This window comes from Arvicola amphibius, chromosome 9 (assembly GCF_903992535.2).
Source record: "Arvicola amphibius chromosome 9, mArvAmp1.2, whole genome shotgun sequence".
Taxonomy (NCBI): domain Eukaryota; kingdom Metazoa; phylum Chordata; class Mammalia; order Rodentia; family Cricetidae; genus Arvicola; species Arvicola amphibius.
The window spans coordinates 84,925,238-84,943,183 of record NC_052055.2 but is presented as its reverse complement, the minus strand read 5'-3'; positions in this window follow the sequence as shown (position 1 = coordinate 84,943,183).

Genomic DNA, 17,946 nt, shown 5'->3' with positions numbered 1-17,946 from the left:
CAAAATGGAGATACTGACTCCAGGAATCTCAGAATGGGACTGTGTCTGAGAACTGTCTCTTCCCACTATATAATCCTCTCCAGAGCTAGGATTAAAAGTGTGCAGCACTGGGATTAAAACCACACCCAGTTTCTATGGCAACTAGATTAATTGATTACTAGACAAATGGGATTAAAAGTGTATGTTACCACTGCCTGGTCTGTAAGGCTGACAAGTGGGGCTGTTTTACTCTCAGATCTTTAGGCAAGATTTATTTATTAAAATACAAATGAAATGTCACTACACATTAGTAAAGATGCCTGTCATTTGTAACATAATTAATTTTAAGCCTCAAATTTCAAAACTCTTGTCAATGAATTATATACAAGCCTACAAATAAAAATGTTTTATTAATAAATAAAAATAAGTAGAATATGTAATTAATACACAAAAATGGTAATTGACAATGCCAATTTTAATGTTTTGATAAGTATGTTTAACATGTTGATATTCATCAATATTCCAATATTTTATTTGAGTAATTGCATCATTATTTGATTTCTGGAGTTCAACATTGAATAATCATATACAAAATAACAATTTTGAAAGGTGTTTTAACACAGGCATAGTAATAAAGTGAATAAACTTAATATTTGTATAAATTAAATAGATAAACCTTGATTAAATTTGTTTTTCTCATAATATTCTGTAAATTGGATAATTAAATTTAAGGTTCGTAGTTCCTAGTATATAAACAAGTACTTCCTGAAGTCTGTTTTCATATACATGATCAATTTACAAAGAAAAGATAGTGTATACAAGCAATAATGTTTCAGCTGAATAAAAAGAGATCATTTTGAATGATCCAAAATTTCGAAGGAAATAGAGCTATATTCTAGATGAAACATTCAGAGATGGATTAGCAAAGGGTTATGAATTAAGTTCAGCTCATTTTCATGATGCATATTAGCTAACGTGAAATGTGGGAATAAAATACCACTGTGCTTCCCTGGAACAAACTTCATCAGTCTTCGCCTCGGGTTAAGTCATGGCTTCCTTTTTACTACTTAATAAAACATGAATGTCATTTGCAAAAAGTAAAAAATATTTCATATAAATTGTATAAAGAACTGTTGAATTTAATAAAACTGACAGAAACAAGTAGTCCCACATAACATTAAAATTGTTGTACAATGTTGTATTAGTCTTTTTTACTTCTTTTATCTTGTGAGAGTCACAAAGTATGCAAAACAGATCCTTCAAGTTAATGATAGTGAATATTGAGATTCATGCACATTCAAGGTATTAAGAGTCAGCGATGGCTGAGTGTTCTTCCCTAAATAAGATTTTCATTCTACCCCATCCAAGGCTACAGAACACTACAGACGATAGAGTGGAAAGAATTCAAAATCAGAAACAGAGATGGGCTGTAAAGTATAATCTTGACAAGTCCCAGCCATTCCAATCAGAAACTCAAACCAGCTGCAAATACCTATATTAGGCCTACACAGACATCAGCCAATAGTTATGCCTGGATTGGGAGGGTTTCAGAAGCCTATATCCTCATATTATAAATTATTGATTGTTGATATATGCTAGTATATATGGAGCCATTGCCATCAGTTGATAATGAATGGGGAGTCCACTAGGCTCCCATGGACAGCTTCTGATGGAGGAGAGTTATCTGTCTATGTTACTTTCATTGGTTAATTAATAAAGAAAACTGCCTTGGCCCTTTAAGAGAACAGAAAATTAGGTAGGCGGAGTAGACAGAACAGAATGCTGGGTAGCAGGAGTGGGGAGACGCTTCAGTCACCATAAGTGAGTCTCCATGCTTCTCCTCTCCGAGATGGACGCAGGTTAAGATCTCTCCTGGTAAGCCACACCTCGTGGTGCTACACAGATTACTAAATATGGGTTAAAGAAAGATGTGAGAATTAGCCAATAAGAGGCTGAAACTATGGGCCAGGCAGTGTTTAAAAGAATATAGTTTGCGTGTAATTATTTTGGGTAAAGCTAGCCGGGTGGGGGGACACAGCCCGCCGCTTCCTTCTACAAGCTTCAAGTTAATTTTTATACAGATGTCCCTGGTTAAACTCTATGGAGGTAGCAGATTTGATATAGATTCAAGATGGAAAGTGTGAGCAATACATATTAATATGTTATGCACATGTATAATGCTTTAAAAGAAGAATAATCTTAATAAAGACTGTGATCTCCAAAATATACAAGAACTCAAGAAACTAGACATCAAAACACACACAACAAAACCAAATAATGCAATTAGAAAACAGAGTTCTACTCTTAACAGGTAATTCTAAACGGACGAATTGCAAATGGCTGAAAGTCACTTAAGGAATTGTTCAATAGTCTTAGCCATCAATGAAATGCAAATCAAAACAACTCTGGGATACCATCTTACACTTATCAGAATGGCTAAGATCAAAAACACCAATGACAGCTTATGTGGAGAAGATGTGGAATAAGAGGAACATTCCTCCATTGTTGGTGCAGACCTGTACAGTATGGCATTTTCTCAGAGAATTTGGAATCAATCTACCTCAAGACCCAGACTCATACCACAAGGATCCTTGCTCAACTATGTTCATAACAACATTATGCATAATAGCCAGAACCTGGAAACAACCTAGATGTCACTCTATTGAAGAATGGATAAAGGGAACTGGGCACATTTACACAATGGTGTACTATTAAGTGGAAAAAAAACAGTGACATTTTGAAATTGGCAGGCAAGTGGATAGAACTAGAAGAAAATCATCCTGAGTGTGGTAACCCAGACCTAGAAAGAAAAAGATGGCATTACTCACTCATAAGTGGTTATTAGACATAAAGCAAAGGACAATCAGCCCATAGTCCACAAATCTAGAGAAGCTAGGAAAAAAGAAAAAACCCTAAGAGAGACTTAGAAGGATTTTCCTGGGAAGGGGGAAGACAGAGTCTCTTGAGTAAACTGGGATCATGGGGAAGGGAGAGGAGGATGGAAGGGCAGTGGGGAGGGGAGAAGCAGAGGAGAAGAGAACATAGGGAATTGGGAAGTTCGAAGAGGAAGAACAAGGAAAGAGGTTATCTTGATAGAGGGAGTCATTATTGGGTTAGCAATAAACCTGGACCAGGGCAAATCCCCAGGAATCCACAAGGATGACACTGGCTAAGAATATAAAAAATAGAGGAGAGGGTAGGTTAACTACCCTTCCCTTATAATCAAATTAATGGCTATCTTAAATGTCATCATAGCACCTTCATCCAGTAACTGATGGAAGCATATGTACAGATCCACAACTAAATACTGGACCAAACTCCTGGAGTGAGAAAAGCAAAGGAGTCAAGACCATGATGGGGAAACCCAAAGAAACAGTTGCAAAAACTAATGGGAGCTCATTGATTCTAGACCAACAGCTACGGAACCTGCATAGGTCCAAACTAGGCCCTCTGAATGTGGGTGACAGTTTTGTGGCTTAGGCAGATTGGGGGCCATTAACCGTGGAACCAATGTTTATCCCTAGTGCATTAACTGGCTTTTTGGAGTCCATTTGGTATGGAGGGATACCTAGCTCAGCCTAGATACAGGGGGGAGAGGCTTGGTCCTGTCTCAAGTGATGTGGCAGACTTTGTTGACTGCCCCATGAGAGACCACAACTCTTTTTGAAGTGGATGGGGTAAAAGTGGGAGAACAGGAGGAATGGAGGGAGAGGGAACTGGGATTGATATGCAAAATAAAAAAGGATTGTTTCTAAAAAATAAAATAAAAAAGAATGATTTTAATAAAATAATCTTAAAATTAAAAAAAAAGATATTTAGCTCAAAATTCTGAAAGTATATGAGCATAGTACCAGCTTTAGTACCAAGCTTCTGAGGATGGCTCTTTGTGATGAATCCCCGAGTAGAGGAAGAAGCCACAGAGTAAACATAAAAATGAGGATATAGGTCAGGAGGTCATCTTGCCATTTTTCTGATAACCATCTCATCAGAAAAACCCTGGGCCATCTGAGATCCTCATCAGTTGATTCCAAAGGCAATGTCTACAGTATCCTCCCAGAAGGCCCAGATTTTAAAGTTCCCTCCAGTGCTACAGTGACGAATTTACATCCAATGTATATGTTTATCCTGATGGAACGAAGAATTCCAAAACCATTTTACTTTTCCTATGTGCCCCAAAGATTACCTCCTTTATACTTTGTAAAGTGCTTTCAATCTAGCCTGTTGACTTTGAACAAGTTGAAACATTACTCAAAAATTAAGTTAGCAGTCTTATCTGAGAAATTTTCATGCCTATGAGCAGTAAAATCAAAGTGAGGTAAATATTTAGAAGATATATTTTTGTAAAAAGAGACGGCAAACATTTCAAATTTTATAGTCAAAATTAGTAAAGTATAAGGGATTGAATATCTATCCAAAACCAACGCCAATCCCATCCAGACAGATAGTAAATCTTGATGCTCCAAGCCTGGTATCTCCAAGCCTGGTTATCTTATGCATACTGTAACAGGGTTCATCCCTAATTACAGGGTTCAGCTCCATGTTTATGCTGGTTGTAGGCCATGTTTCTAGTTTCTAAAACTATCTTTTCACATTGTCTTCAGCTTTTATAGCAGACTTTGAACATTTCAAGCAGCCCTTCCTTCAGGAGATCCTCGTGGGAACTCTGTTATAATGATTCAGCACTCTTGGGGTATGAGGTTTCCAAAACTTCATCTAAATTCTGATACTTCTCTGAGGCCTTATTTTAGAATCGTGATGGAAGCTGCCCTAAGCTATACCCTTTGCATTCTGCATGACAAGAAAAGGAGTCTCACAGGAATACTTCCACATCCTTCTGAAATGTAGTCTGTCCTGGGATTACTTGAATTATGGACCATTTTGTGAGCTAAATGGAGGGAGAAGAGGCTAGAGGCATCTTTAGCAACTTAGTCTGTGGAGGTCACCCCAGGGCCTTACATACTTTCTTTTACACATAGATCTCAGGGATAACAAGTAATCAATTAAACATTTTAAGTTTTTCACATTAATTTTATAACACTCACTCCAAATATGTTTAAAGTACTGGATTAGTTTTGCACAAGCATTAATTTTTAGTAGAAAGTAACATTTAGTAACTATTTAAAATATAATTTGTAATTATAACTTTTATCTGCATAATTCTGATTCAAAGATATATTATTCCAACAAAGAGAAAAAATCGTTATTTTCAATTAAACGATACTAGAGACAACATAAGATTTACAATATGTGGAATTTTTGATCAAGCCAATTTATTCTGTATGGTAGACAGAACTAATTACATTCACATTCTTTAAATTGTTTTTGATCTCTTGATTTATAAGCTGGGTTTTGCAGTTGCAAATTTTGTCTGAAAATGTGCCTCACTGAGTCAACCACAGAACTGGTTTTGGGAAGAGCACTGGCTTGCCCTACAACACGCCACATGCTCATTTTGTCTGACAGGGATTTTAAAAAGGATGTTCAAATGATACTTATTATCTGCATCCTGGCAGCAACTGCCCTATTTTAGCTACAGAGAATTTCTTATGTCCCATATGACATTTTTTTTTCTGTGCTTCTCTGGTTGATGGCACAAAAAGAGAAAGAAATCAAGACTAAACTGGTTTAAATTAAATGCGAGGAAGCAATGATTCACAGCGTAAGCACCTATATGCCAGGTTATAGGGAGAAGCAAGTAAAAACAACTAAGTTATAAATCATTCAAAAGGAGGGATTTATGAAGGAAACAGCAAGGCATCTTCAAGTACAATTTCTCTGCTGGGTGCTGCTCCTTGGCACGGTTACAATAAATCATGCGAGGAATGGGTAGAAAGCAGCGTTCTCTTAACTTCCAAAGGAAGGTCTCTGGAGACTCCTCTCTGTGTACTTATGCATGCACATCTCTTCCTTTATTACACACCGATGCAGTGGACCACCTGTGCTATACTTACTACACTCTAGTGAACAAGTTAAGCATCTGTGTAGGATCAGATGGGCAGACACAGCTTATTTTTCATTTTAATTTGGGATATTCTGCATTTGTGCATTCAACGTTAGAACTTAAATAGACGTTCATTCTGGAATATAAGTGTGATCCACATGGACCTGAGAATCGGCTTCTGCGTTTTGTTTTCGCTTACAGTTTAGCTTTCTCTACTTCTATTCATGCCATGAAAATGCTTGTTATTTTTTCAGAGGAAAATACTGTTAAATCAGGCAAGCGGTAGAAGTTACAAAAGGAAAGGGGCATACTGAATTAGATAAGGAATCTGAGTGAGCTGGAGCGGCCATGAAGACAAAAGGATGATAAGAACATGGCGAAAGAACATACAAACTTACACCTTTGTAATGCAGTTTTCAAGTAGAATTTTGGCATTCCAGACTTCCAGAACCAACACTACCCACACAATTAGCATCAAAGATGTTCCCAGATAGAAGGAAAAAATCCAAATAGAATAGAATCTATATGTTTGCTTCCCAGAATCTCCAAAGCCTGAGTAAGCACTCTGTATTGCTTGCTGAGCTCAAGTATCCCACAAAAGGCAAGCCTGCCGTATGGCTGCCACAGAATATCCATTTGCATATTTTCAGCCCATTTTAGGAATTTGCCAGAAATATTTATTTTTTAGAAAATAAACTAAATTAATTTGAAAATCCCATTTTTCTTCTAAAAAGAAAAGACCCTGAAAGTAATTGTGAATGGTCATTTAGTAAAGCAGTCTGAATAGATGAAAGGAAACAAAAAATATTTCTAATCAAACATATTTTGATATTAATAATCTCTAACTGAGAGGTATTTCTGCTCATATATAGAATAGTAAATGGCAGACAAAACAAAAGACATGGTATATTTATTTTATTAAGATAATGTTTCTACTGATCTATGCATTAGAAACTCTCTCTCTTGTAGTGGCATGCATTTCTACCTGGACGACTGGATGGCTTGCTTTATGAACTAGACATGCAGGACCCACAGAAAAGTGACTGCTGAACTTCCCAAAAGTTGGGATAATCCTTCAGGGTTCCTGATTCACTGAAGAAACTGCCAAACATTCTTCAGGATACAAAAGAGAGCAAATGATGCTTCAAATTTCCTGCTTCATGGAAATGTCTGCCAGATACTTTAGGCGTATAGGCTGAAGATGGATGTCCCAATGCTACAGAAGAACTTTGGGTGACTGTCCAAGCAATGAGATATCTCTGTCAATTCTAGACTTTTGGAAGCTGCTTATAGTGAACTTCATGTTTACTTAGGTAGTATTATATCCTCTGGGAACTTTGATGGAGTTGAAGCGAGATAGCTGTAGTTATCCTTAGTTATAATAAAAGATAAGTTAAATAAGAAACTTTAGACTTACAAAGATAAGATAGATAACAGAATATTTTTTTTAATTTTTGTCTAAAAGAAATAAACTAAATATTGTAACTGTAATTCTTCCTTGATAACTCTTTTGTATTTGTAATTTTACTATGTTAAAGTTAAAATCTCCCTTTTTATTTAGGCAGATAAAAAGGGAGATGATATGGGATGTCCTTCTGTTTATATGTTGCTTTTATTGGCTAATGAATAAAGCTGTTTCAGCCAATGGCTTAGCAGAATAAAGCCAGGTGGGAAATCCGGATAGAGATATAAAGAAAGAGTATGTGGAGTCAGACAGACAGCAAGCAGCTGCTGAAGGAGAAAGATGCCTGGAACTTTTACAGTGAGCCACAGCATTATGGTGATTCACAGATTAATAGAAATGGGTTAATTTAGGATATAAGAGATAGCAAGATTTACACCTAAACCATCGACCAAGCAGAGTTGTAGTTAATACAGTTTCTGAGTGATCATTCAGATCTGATTTGCCAGAAAACTAAAGTATTACCTTCGACAACAAGATGTATTTCTGCTCATCTATAGAATAGTCAATGACAGGCAAAGTAAAAGGCGTGAAATATTTATTTTATTATGATAATCTTTCCACTGAACTATGCATCAGAAAACTATGCCTGCTGTAACTGCATGTATTTCTAAAGAGTGTGTCAGGCAAACAGGAATCCTTTGGAACATTTTCAAGCTGATCATTCTCTTCCAGACATCGCTTATAGACGCGAGGATGATCAGAGGAACAGAAGCTTACAGATAGCCAGTGACACAGCAGAGATCCATTGATGTCAGCAAGAGGAAAATAACATTCATCGTGTCTGTGAAAATTAGAAAGGTGAAAATACAGTAAGTGGAAGTGGCATGCAGCCTACTGCGTCCACCTCTGTTGTACCAGATTTGTAGGTGGGCTGGTACCATTAAGAACTCTCAAAACTGGGTTTTGTATGTATCTTCAGAACATCTGTATTAGAATAGGCTGTTTCTAATATATCTAAAACCTTGTTTTGCTCATTTTGTGTTTACACATAAAAAATAAAAGCGAATAAAAAGCAACACTCCCAGTTAATTGCAAACAAGGTGCCACTTCCCACAGGGAGACTTAGATTCTGATCTGCAGTCCAAACAATAAGAAGCTGATGAAGCAGGAGAGCATCAGGCTGTGAATTGTGAAACCAGGGTTTTGACCTTGCTGTTGCCACTAATTAGCTGTCTGGTCCAGAACATCTCCATGTTCCTGAATTTGAGCTTCCTCATTTGTAAAAAAAAAGTGACAACTACTGATATCTAAAGTCTTTCCTAGCATCACAATCTATATACAATGTATTCTCTCTGCTGGAAGCATTAAAATTTGTATTGACCTAAATAGGTACATTTTTTTTCTATTCTTTTTGAGTTGTGCTATGCTTCAGTAACCTTGGCTGGCATTGTTTATATGTGAAACCTGTGCTACAGGGTGATTCCAAATGACCATGCTTAAGAATGAGAAGCTTTACTACAGCTAATTAGAAAGCCCCACAACCAGAAATGTTTCCTAATGATGTGGTTAGGTTTGGGATTTTTTTGGAAATGAGTTTTCATGGGTGCATATTTGATGGTGGATATATCCACACACAGGGAAGTAATCCATTGGAATTTCAATGACAATTGGATAAAATATATTCGCATGAGAGAAAATGTCAGTTGATTTTTTCCCTTGTTCTTGTAATATAAAAAAGTAATGGAAAACTCACTTAACTGAAAAGATTAAAAATCAAGTCCTCTTGTGAGAGAATTTACATGAACTAATAGTGCATAGAAATGTATTTTAATTACCTTTAATACAAACAATCAATGGACACAGAAAGAAAAAACACGTGTGTATACATATGTGAGTGTGTTCGTGTATGTGTGTGTGTGTGTATGTGTGTGTGTGTGTGTGTGTGTGTGTGTGTGAGAGAGAGAGAGAGAGAGAGAGAGAGAGAGAGAGAGAGAGAGAGAGAGAGAGTGTTAGCACATTTTACGGAACCAGAAGACTAATTGTTATCAATATTTCATTTACTACATAATTCAAATACAGGTTTGATTTTACTGTTTTAATCAACAGCATGTCTGCTGTAATATCTTGTAGACATGTTAATATATTGTAGTTCATTTTTACAACATGATCAATTTGCACTTCATTTGACATTCTGAATAAAACTGTGACAAGTATTTATGAGTAATATTTCTGAAATGTATTTAAAAAATAGAGTTTTGTCCTGTATCTATTAGTCTGTTTCTCCTTGGCACATGGTAAAAATAAAGTAGTTAAATGAAACCGATATGAATATTTTATGTTCTCATATTAATAAAAATATATTACTGAAACTTTCAAATAGTCTCTTTGAAAGCTTTTCTTTTGTTAACAAAATAAAATATAAAGGAATAAATAAATACAACCCAAAATATCCTTCATGGCAAAGTCCTAAGCCATTGATCCTGGCATCACATTCAAACCTCCACTCATAGAAACCTGAACAAACAATCATTTGTGGGCCATAGATCCTTATTTTGTCTTTTCCACTTTTTTTTTCAAGAGTCTTTGGTATGTAACTAAAATGTCTCAGATATAAAATTTGATTAAAAATGACTTTAGAACTTTTCCACATTTCAGATTAAATGAATGGTCTCTGGAGTGTTAAAGAATTTCCAGAATGAAGTTCATGAAGAGCAACCCACATGTTCATGTAATAACTGCAAGCCCTTCAATGTCTCTCTTAGTCCCCAAAACATTACCTTTTGGCCTGTTAGGCAAATCCCAATACACATTATTTTAAATGTAATATTTTGTTATTTAAAAATTAAAGTATTATTCAAACTCATAAAATATTAAGCATTCTATCTTTGTGCTGATTTCCATTTGAGTCCAGGTTTATCATTTCTATTTGTTCTTTTCCTTCTCTTTCTCACATTGCTTGAACCACTTCACTTCCTTCCCCTGTCTTTTGATGACTTTTTTCTTTATCAAATGTGAGCTGGAGGAGAAAAGAGTTTTATACAATTGCCTACTTAAAATTCCAAAACTTGCTTCCAATAAGGAGCAGTAGGGTCTCCAGTAAACTTTTCTCATAAAAACATACTTAATAAAGAATTTTTCACAGTAAAACCTGTGAACAATAGAGACAAAATGCATAGAATTAGCAAGAAAATGTTACCTCCCAGATGCAGCAGGAAAGTTATGTGCAGTTTACAATTTGAGAAAGAGAAGTAAGAAATTTAAGTGAACCTATAGGAAGACAAATACATTAGATTTGTCAAAGAATTATCAAGTGTGATGACCATTCTTGGCTGTCATTTTTACTATATCTGGAATTAGCTAAAGTACAAAAAAGATGGAGGGCATTTCTGATTAATTTGAAGCAGTTAGATCCACTCTAGTATGAATCTGGGAGGTAAGAAGAAACACACATTTAATCCACATCTTGAAGTAGGAGACACAATCCTTTAATATAGATTTTGAGGTGTGGAGACACATCTTTAATCAGGGCCGCACCTTTAACTGGATGATTTTGCTATTTGTCTACTTGCCATCACCTAGCTAGCAAACTATACATTTCTTCACTGGAATTTGAGTCTAATTCTTCAGGATTCTAGCATATACTGAAGATCAGCAGAGATATCCAGCTTTGTGGACTAAGCAACTACTTGGTTCTTGAACTTTCTCTTCACAGTTCAGCTTCCAGTCATTCTTACAAATGTATATATGTATATATACATACATAATACACACACACACACACACACATATATATATATATATATAGAGAGAGAGAGAGAAAGAGAGAGAGAGAGAGAGAGGGAGGGAGAGAGAGAGAAAGAGACAGATACAGAGACAGAGTCAGATTCATTCTATAAGTTCTGTTACTCTAGAGAACCCTGAATAATACAACAAATTAAACCAAAGGAAGCTTTTCTTGCTAGCCCTTCTGCAATTTAAGTTATCTAAAGCCTTTAGAATATTTTTTGTATCATTACTCAGGAACTGACGATAATACAGTAAATGTAAATAAATTGTAATTGAATAAACCATGTCAACTACATTCTATGAACTTTTTCATATCTGAGAGAAAACTAAAAATAGTGAAAATGTAGTTACATAAGTATGGTCCAGACCAGGTATGTGATGCCGTCTACTAAACTGTGTCACTTTCTTTGCAATGATCTTACACAAAAGTCACAAAAGATAAGATGAGTTTTAGATGTTTCCAGTATAAATAAGCTTAGGTCAGTCTTGATCCTGGCACAATGTTTTAAATGTAACTGGAATACTCACAGCATTGGGGCATGGAAAGGACCTGTTCATCATTTTCATAGTAACTCTTATTTTGCTTTCTAGCCAGTCCATTCACAAAAGGCCAGTTCTCAGCATGACATACTGAATGTCATTTGGATTATCTCAGTGTTCAGACTCTCAGTGATTCATGTTTTAATCTTATGAAGATAGAATTTTCTCTATAAAAATTGAAAGAGTTTTGTCCCCAATCTCCTTTTGCAAGCCTAAGTTGCACTGTTTAGTTCTTAACCCACAGGACCTAACCACAAGAATGAAAGTTTGTTAATGAGTCACTACAGAAACATTCCTTTGGGAACAAGGTGGCATTCATAGATGAGACATATATAATGTGATTCTTGGAAACTTGCATCAGGATGACATATATTAATCACTCTTTTTCTGAATTATTTCAGACATGGATTCTTCATGAATAGAAAGAATGAACCTGTAGTCTTAAAAATATTTCATATTTTTTTTATTTAAAGATTTATTTATTATGTATACAACGTTCTGTCTGCATGTATGCCTGCATGTCAGAAGGGGACATCAGATCTCATTACAGATGGTTGTAAGCCACCATGTGGTTGTTGGGATTTGAACTCAGGACCTCTATGGATGACAGCCTATCTTAACCGCTGAGCCATCTCTCCAGCCCCAATATTTCATATTTTTAACAAGTATGTAAGTTATGAAAGATTGTGTAAAGATAATTGCTTTTCTAGTTCTAATTCTGTATGGAGGTTTTTGGTTTCAGTGATAAGGTATGCATCTATATGAGAAAAAAAAGTATGATTATTAGAAACTGGATGTTTAAATTTAATGTTAAGCTTCACAGCCTCTGTATCAAATTCCAATCTCAGTGTAGATAAAGTCACAAAGTGTTTGTCTATCTTGTTTATTTTCTCAAAGAACCAGCTCTTTGTTACATTGATTCTTTGTGTTGTTATCTTTGTTTATATTTTATTGATTTCAACCTTCAATTTGGATGTTTCCTATTGTCTACTATTCCTGAGTAAATCTGCTTCTTTTCATTTTACAATTTTTCAGGTGTGCTGTTAAGCCACTAGTGTGAGATTTGTCCACTTTCTTTATGTGGGCACTTAGTGCTATGAACTTTCCACTTAGCACTACTTTCGTAGTGCCCCATAGGTTTGGGTACATTGTGCATTCATTTTCACTGAGTTATAGGAAGTATTAAATTTCTTTCTTTATAAATTTATTGTTTTAGGGGTGATTCAATTTAGCTCTGTTGAATTTCCATGAGTTGTAGGTTTTCTGCAATAAATGTTGTTAAATTCTAAATTTAAACCATGTTAATCCAATAAAATACAGGGGTTATTCCAATTTATTTGTATCTGTTGAGGTTTTTTTTTTTTGTTACTGAGTATGTAGTCAACTGTAGAGATGGTCCATGAGAAGCTGAAAGAAAGTTTATTTGATTGGAAAATCTTTTATCAATCCTTTACTTTGAGGTAATGTCTATCTTTGAGGTTGAGATGTGTTTCTTGTATACAGCAGAAGAATGAATCCTGCTTTCTTATCCACTCTCTTAGTCTGTGTTTTTTTATAGGTGAATTGAGTCCATTGAACTCCTACAGCTGATAAATACCTTCAGTAATGTGGCAGGATACAACATCGACTGAAAAAAAAAAAAACAGTAGCCCTCCTATATACAAATGACAAGCTGAGAAAGAATTCAGAGAATCATCACTATTCACAATAGCCACAAATAATATAAAATAACTTGGGGTAACACTAACCAAAGAAGTGAAAGATATGTTCAACAAGACCTTTGAGACTTTGAAGAAAGAAATTGAAGACAATACAAGAAAATTGAAAAATTCCCCATGCTCCTGGATAGGTAGTATCAATGTTATAAAAATGGCAATTCTACTAAAAGTGATTTATAGATTCAATGCCATCCCCATCAAAATCCAAACACAATTCTTCACAGATCTTGAAATAAAAATACTCATCATCATATAGAAAAACAAAAACCCAGGATAGCCAAAATAATCCTATAAAATAAAGAAACTTTCAGAGACATCACCATTCTTGACTTAAAGCTCTATTAAAGAGTTACAGTAATAAAAAAACATCTGGGTATTGTCATAAAAAACAGACAGGTTGACCAATGGAATTGAGCCAAATGCCCTGATATTAACCCACACACATATAAACACCTGACTTTTGACAAAGAAGCTAAAATTATACAGTAGAAAATAGAAGCATCTATAACAATTGGTACTGTAATAACTGGATGTGAACAGGTAGAAGAATGCAAATAGATAAATATCTATCCCCATGCTTATAAATCAAGTCCAAATGGATGAAAGACCTCCATTTAAATCCAACCACACTGAACCTAATAGAAGAGAGAGTAGAAAGTAGCCTTCAATGCAAGGACAGAAGAGAATACTTCCTAAGTATAACTCAGTAGCACAGACACTGAGAGCAACAATAAATAAATGAGACCTCCTGAAACAGAGAAACTTCTGTAAAGCAAAGGATAGAGTCAATAAGACAAAAGGCAGCCTACTGAATGGGAAAAGGTCTTCATCAACCACATATCAGAGAGACAAATGATCTCCAAAATATATAAAGAACTCAAGAAAATAGACATCAAAATACCAAATAATCCAATTTAAAATGGGGTACAGAACTAAACAGAGAATTCTCTACAGAAGAATCTTAAATGTTAGAAAGACACTTAAGGAAATGTTCAACATCCTTAGCCATCAGGGAAATACAAATAAAAATGACTCCAAGAAGCCCTCTTCTACCAGTTATAATGACTAAGATTAAAAACACCAATGATAGCTTATGTTGGAAAGGATGTGGAGTAAGGGAAACATTCCTCCATTGCTGGTGGAAATGCAAACATGTACAACCACTCTGGAATGCCATAAGGCAGTTTCTCAGAAAATTGAGAGTGAACATACCTCAGGATGCAGTGATACAACTCTTTGGCATTTACCCAAAGGATGTTCAATCATACTACAAGAACATTGGTTCAATTTTGTTCACAGAAGCATTATTTGTAATAGCTAGAACCTGAAAACAACCTAGATGACCCTCAGACAATGAATGGATAAAGAAAATGTGGTACATTTACACGATGAAGTACTACTCGGTGGAAAAGAAAAACAATGACATCTTGAAATTTGTAAGCAAATGGATGGAACTAGAAAAAAAACCTTTCTGAGTGAGGTAACCCAGAAACAGAAAGACAAACATGACATGTACTCACTCAAAAATGCAGATGAGCTGTAAAGCAGAGGATAATGAGCCTATATAATAGTTCATTATCATAGAGAAACTATATAACATGGTGAACCCTAAGAGAAACATACATAGATCCACTTGGAAAGGGGAAATATAAGTTTGCCTGACAAAATTGGGAGTATGGGGGTGGGAGATGAACAGAGGACAGAAGAGTAAGGAAAGGGGAGAAGGGGAAGGAGAGGAGAACTTGAGAGAATGGAATAGTTGAGATGTAGGGATGACAGAGATGAGATCAAGGAAAGAGATATTTTGATTGAGAGAGCCATTACGGGGCTAGCAAAAAACATGGGACTAGAGAAATTCCTAGGAATCCACAAGAACGACCCCAGCTAAGACCCTACACAATAGAGGAGAGTGTGCTGAACTAGCCTTGCCATGTAGTCCGATTGATGAATACCTTAAATATCACCATAGAACCTTCATCCACCAACTGAAGGACACAGAGGCAGAGACCCACAGCAGAATACTGGGCTGAGCTCACAAAGTCCTGATAAAAAGTGGGAGGAGTGAAAATATGAACAGAGAGGTCAAGACCATGATGGGGACACCCACTGAAAAAATTTACCTGAGCTAATGGGGAATCATGAACTCCAGTGGGACAGGGAAGGAACCAGCATAGGACCAAACTAGTCCCTTTGAATGTGTATAAAGTTGTATGCCTGGGTTCAACTGTGGACCACTGTCAGTGGCAACAGAATTTACCCCTACTGCATGTACTGTTTTCTTAAAAACCCATTCTCTTTTAATGGATACCTTGCTCAGCCTAGATATAGTAGGGAGGGTCTTGGACCTTTCCCAAACCAATGTACGTTGCCCTATCTGAGGAGTAAATGTGGGGTGGTTTGGAAGATTAGGTAGAGGGAATGAGAGGAGAGGAGGGATTGGGAACAGGGACAGGTAGGTAAAATGAGAAAAGATAGTTCATTTTCTTTAAAAAATAAAATAAATTATATATGAAAAAGATCACTAAGCTGGACGTATTGTACATATGATAAATATTGGTCTGTGATATTTTGAACTAAGGATGTTTTCCTGAGGTTCTCTTGATGTCCCTTGGCATCTCAGGATGCTATAATCATTTCTTCCCCTATTCCAAAGGCTTCCCCAGGTGTAACGATTATTTGAATGTGGGTCTCTGCATATGTTTCCAGAAGGTGCTGGATGAAGCCTCTCTGCTGACAATTGGGATAGGCAGCAAACTATCAGTACAGCAATATAATTAAGGATCATTTCATTGATTTAATTTTGGCCAGTCATGTTTGTTTCTATAATCATATCTTGGCTGTACAGCCTCTGAATCCTGGCCCTTCAGGCAGTTCAGAGATAGGCTCTCTCACACTAAGGGTCTCAAATGGACCAGTTTGGCCACTCCCATAATTGCTATGCCACTTTTACAACAGCATCTTTTGGAAGTGGCACAAATTGGAGGTCAAAAAGTTATGTGGCTGGGTTGAGGGGTCTCATTCCTGCCATTGGAAGTTTGGCCAGGGTATAGGAGATGGTTTGTACAGGGTCCATATCTTTTACTGCTAGGAGTCTTAGCTAGTGTCACTCTCATAGATTTCTGGGAGTTTCCATTGCACTAGGTTCCTAGCTCATGCCAGAGATCTCCCTAATTCCAGTTGTCTTTCCATGTACTTGCTCTCTCTCAATCTTCCCCCACTTGAGCCCCCTGTTCCCATGCTCACCCCTCATCTAGACCCCTTCCCTGTCTACTTGTTAAGTCTATTTCATATCCTCTTCACAGTGATATTACTTACTTATCTTATTTACTTACCTTTTGGGGACCTGTGGTTTGTAGCATGGTTATCAATTACTTTATGGCTACTATGTACTGATAAGTGAGTTCATACCAAGTTGGTCTTTCTGGGTCTGGGTTATCACAAAAGTTCCATTCATTTGTCAGCAAGAATCAACTAACCTGACCTCACAGGGGCTCAAAGAGACTGAATCACCATCTAAAGGGTTTGGATGTGACTGATCTAGGCCATCTGTATACATGTTACAGTTGCGTAGCTTGGTGTTCTTATAGGACTCTTCACAGTGAGAACATGGGCTGTTTCTCATTCTATTAACTGCTTTGGGGACTGTTTCTTCCTACCAGGTTGCCTTGTTGAGCCTTAAGAGCAAGGTATTGCCTAGTCTTACTGCAATTTGATATTGTAGGGCTAGGTGATATACCCAGAAGGCCTGCACTTTTATAAAGGGAAAGGAGGAGGAGTGGATATGGGTTGCAAAGAGCTAAGGTTATGGGGGAGTTGAGAGAAGTGGAGGGAGGGAGAGAAAAGTGTGAGCTGGATGAAAAAATTCAATTAATTAATGAGAAATTTATAAAAAGAAAAAGATAATAAGTATGAAATTTTTGCAACTGTTTATAATAAGAATATTATCAAATATCGCTAATCAATCTAAATGACAGAGGATTTATTTGATTCAGAGTTTGTGGAGAGCAATGGTCCATCATGTGGGAGAACGAATGACATTTGCCCTTCCTTCGTGGTGGAAGGAACATGATGCTGCTCTCCAATCTTGACCGATTAGAAGCAGAAAATGCATTCCCTGGAAGCTTTCAAATTTTTCTGTTTCTTGCATTTATATTCCGTCGTGTAAGGATTTCATATTTTCCTGAAACTATACCGCTAGCAGGAATCAAGTCTTCAAGCACATAAAACTATGTGTGTATTTTCAATCAGATAATTGGAACCCATATCAGTATGTAATGCCACTTGAATTATATCATTGAATCAATTAACTTTAAACACAATACAAAGTTATTTTTAAATATTTAAAATATTTATCTGTGTATCGTAGATTAAACTCAAAAGACATTTTGTTTATAATAAACACAGGGGAGATGATTTATTTCTACAGGCAATGTGACTAGATTTGTAATTACCCAAAGGACGTGTCCCTGGGTATGGCTTTGAGAGCATTTCCTGAAAGGATTGTCTGATGATCCACAGTTTGGACTTTGGATATCTAGGTGATGGAAATAATAAAGAAAGAAGTCAGTTGAATGTTC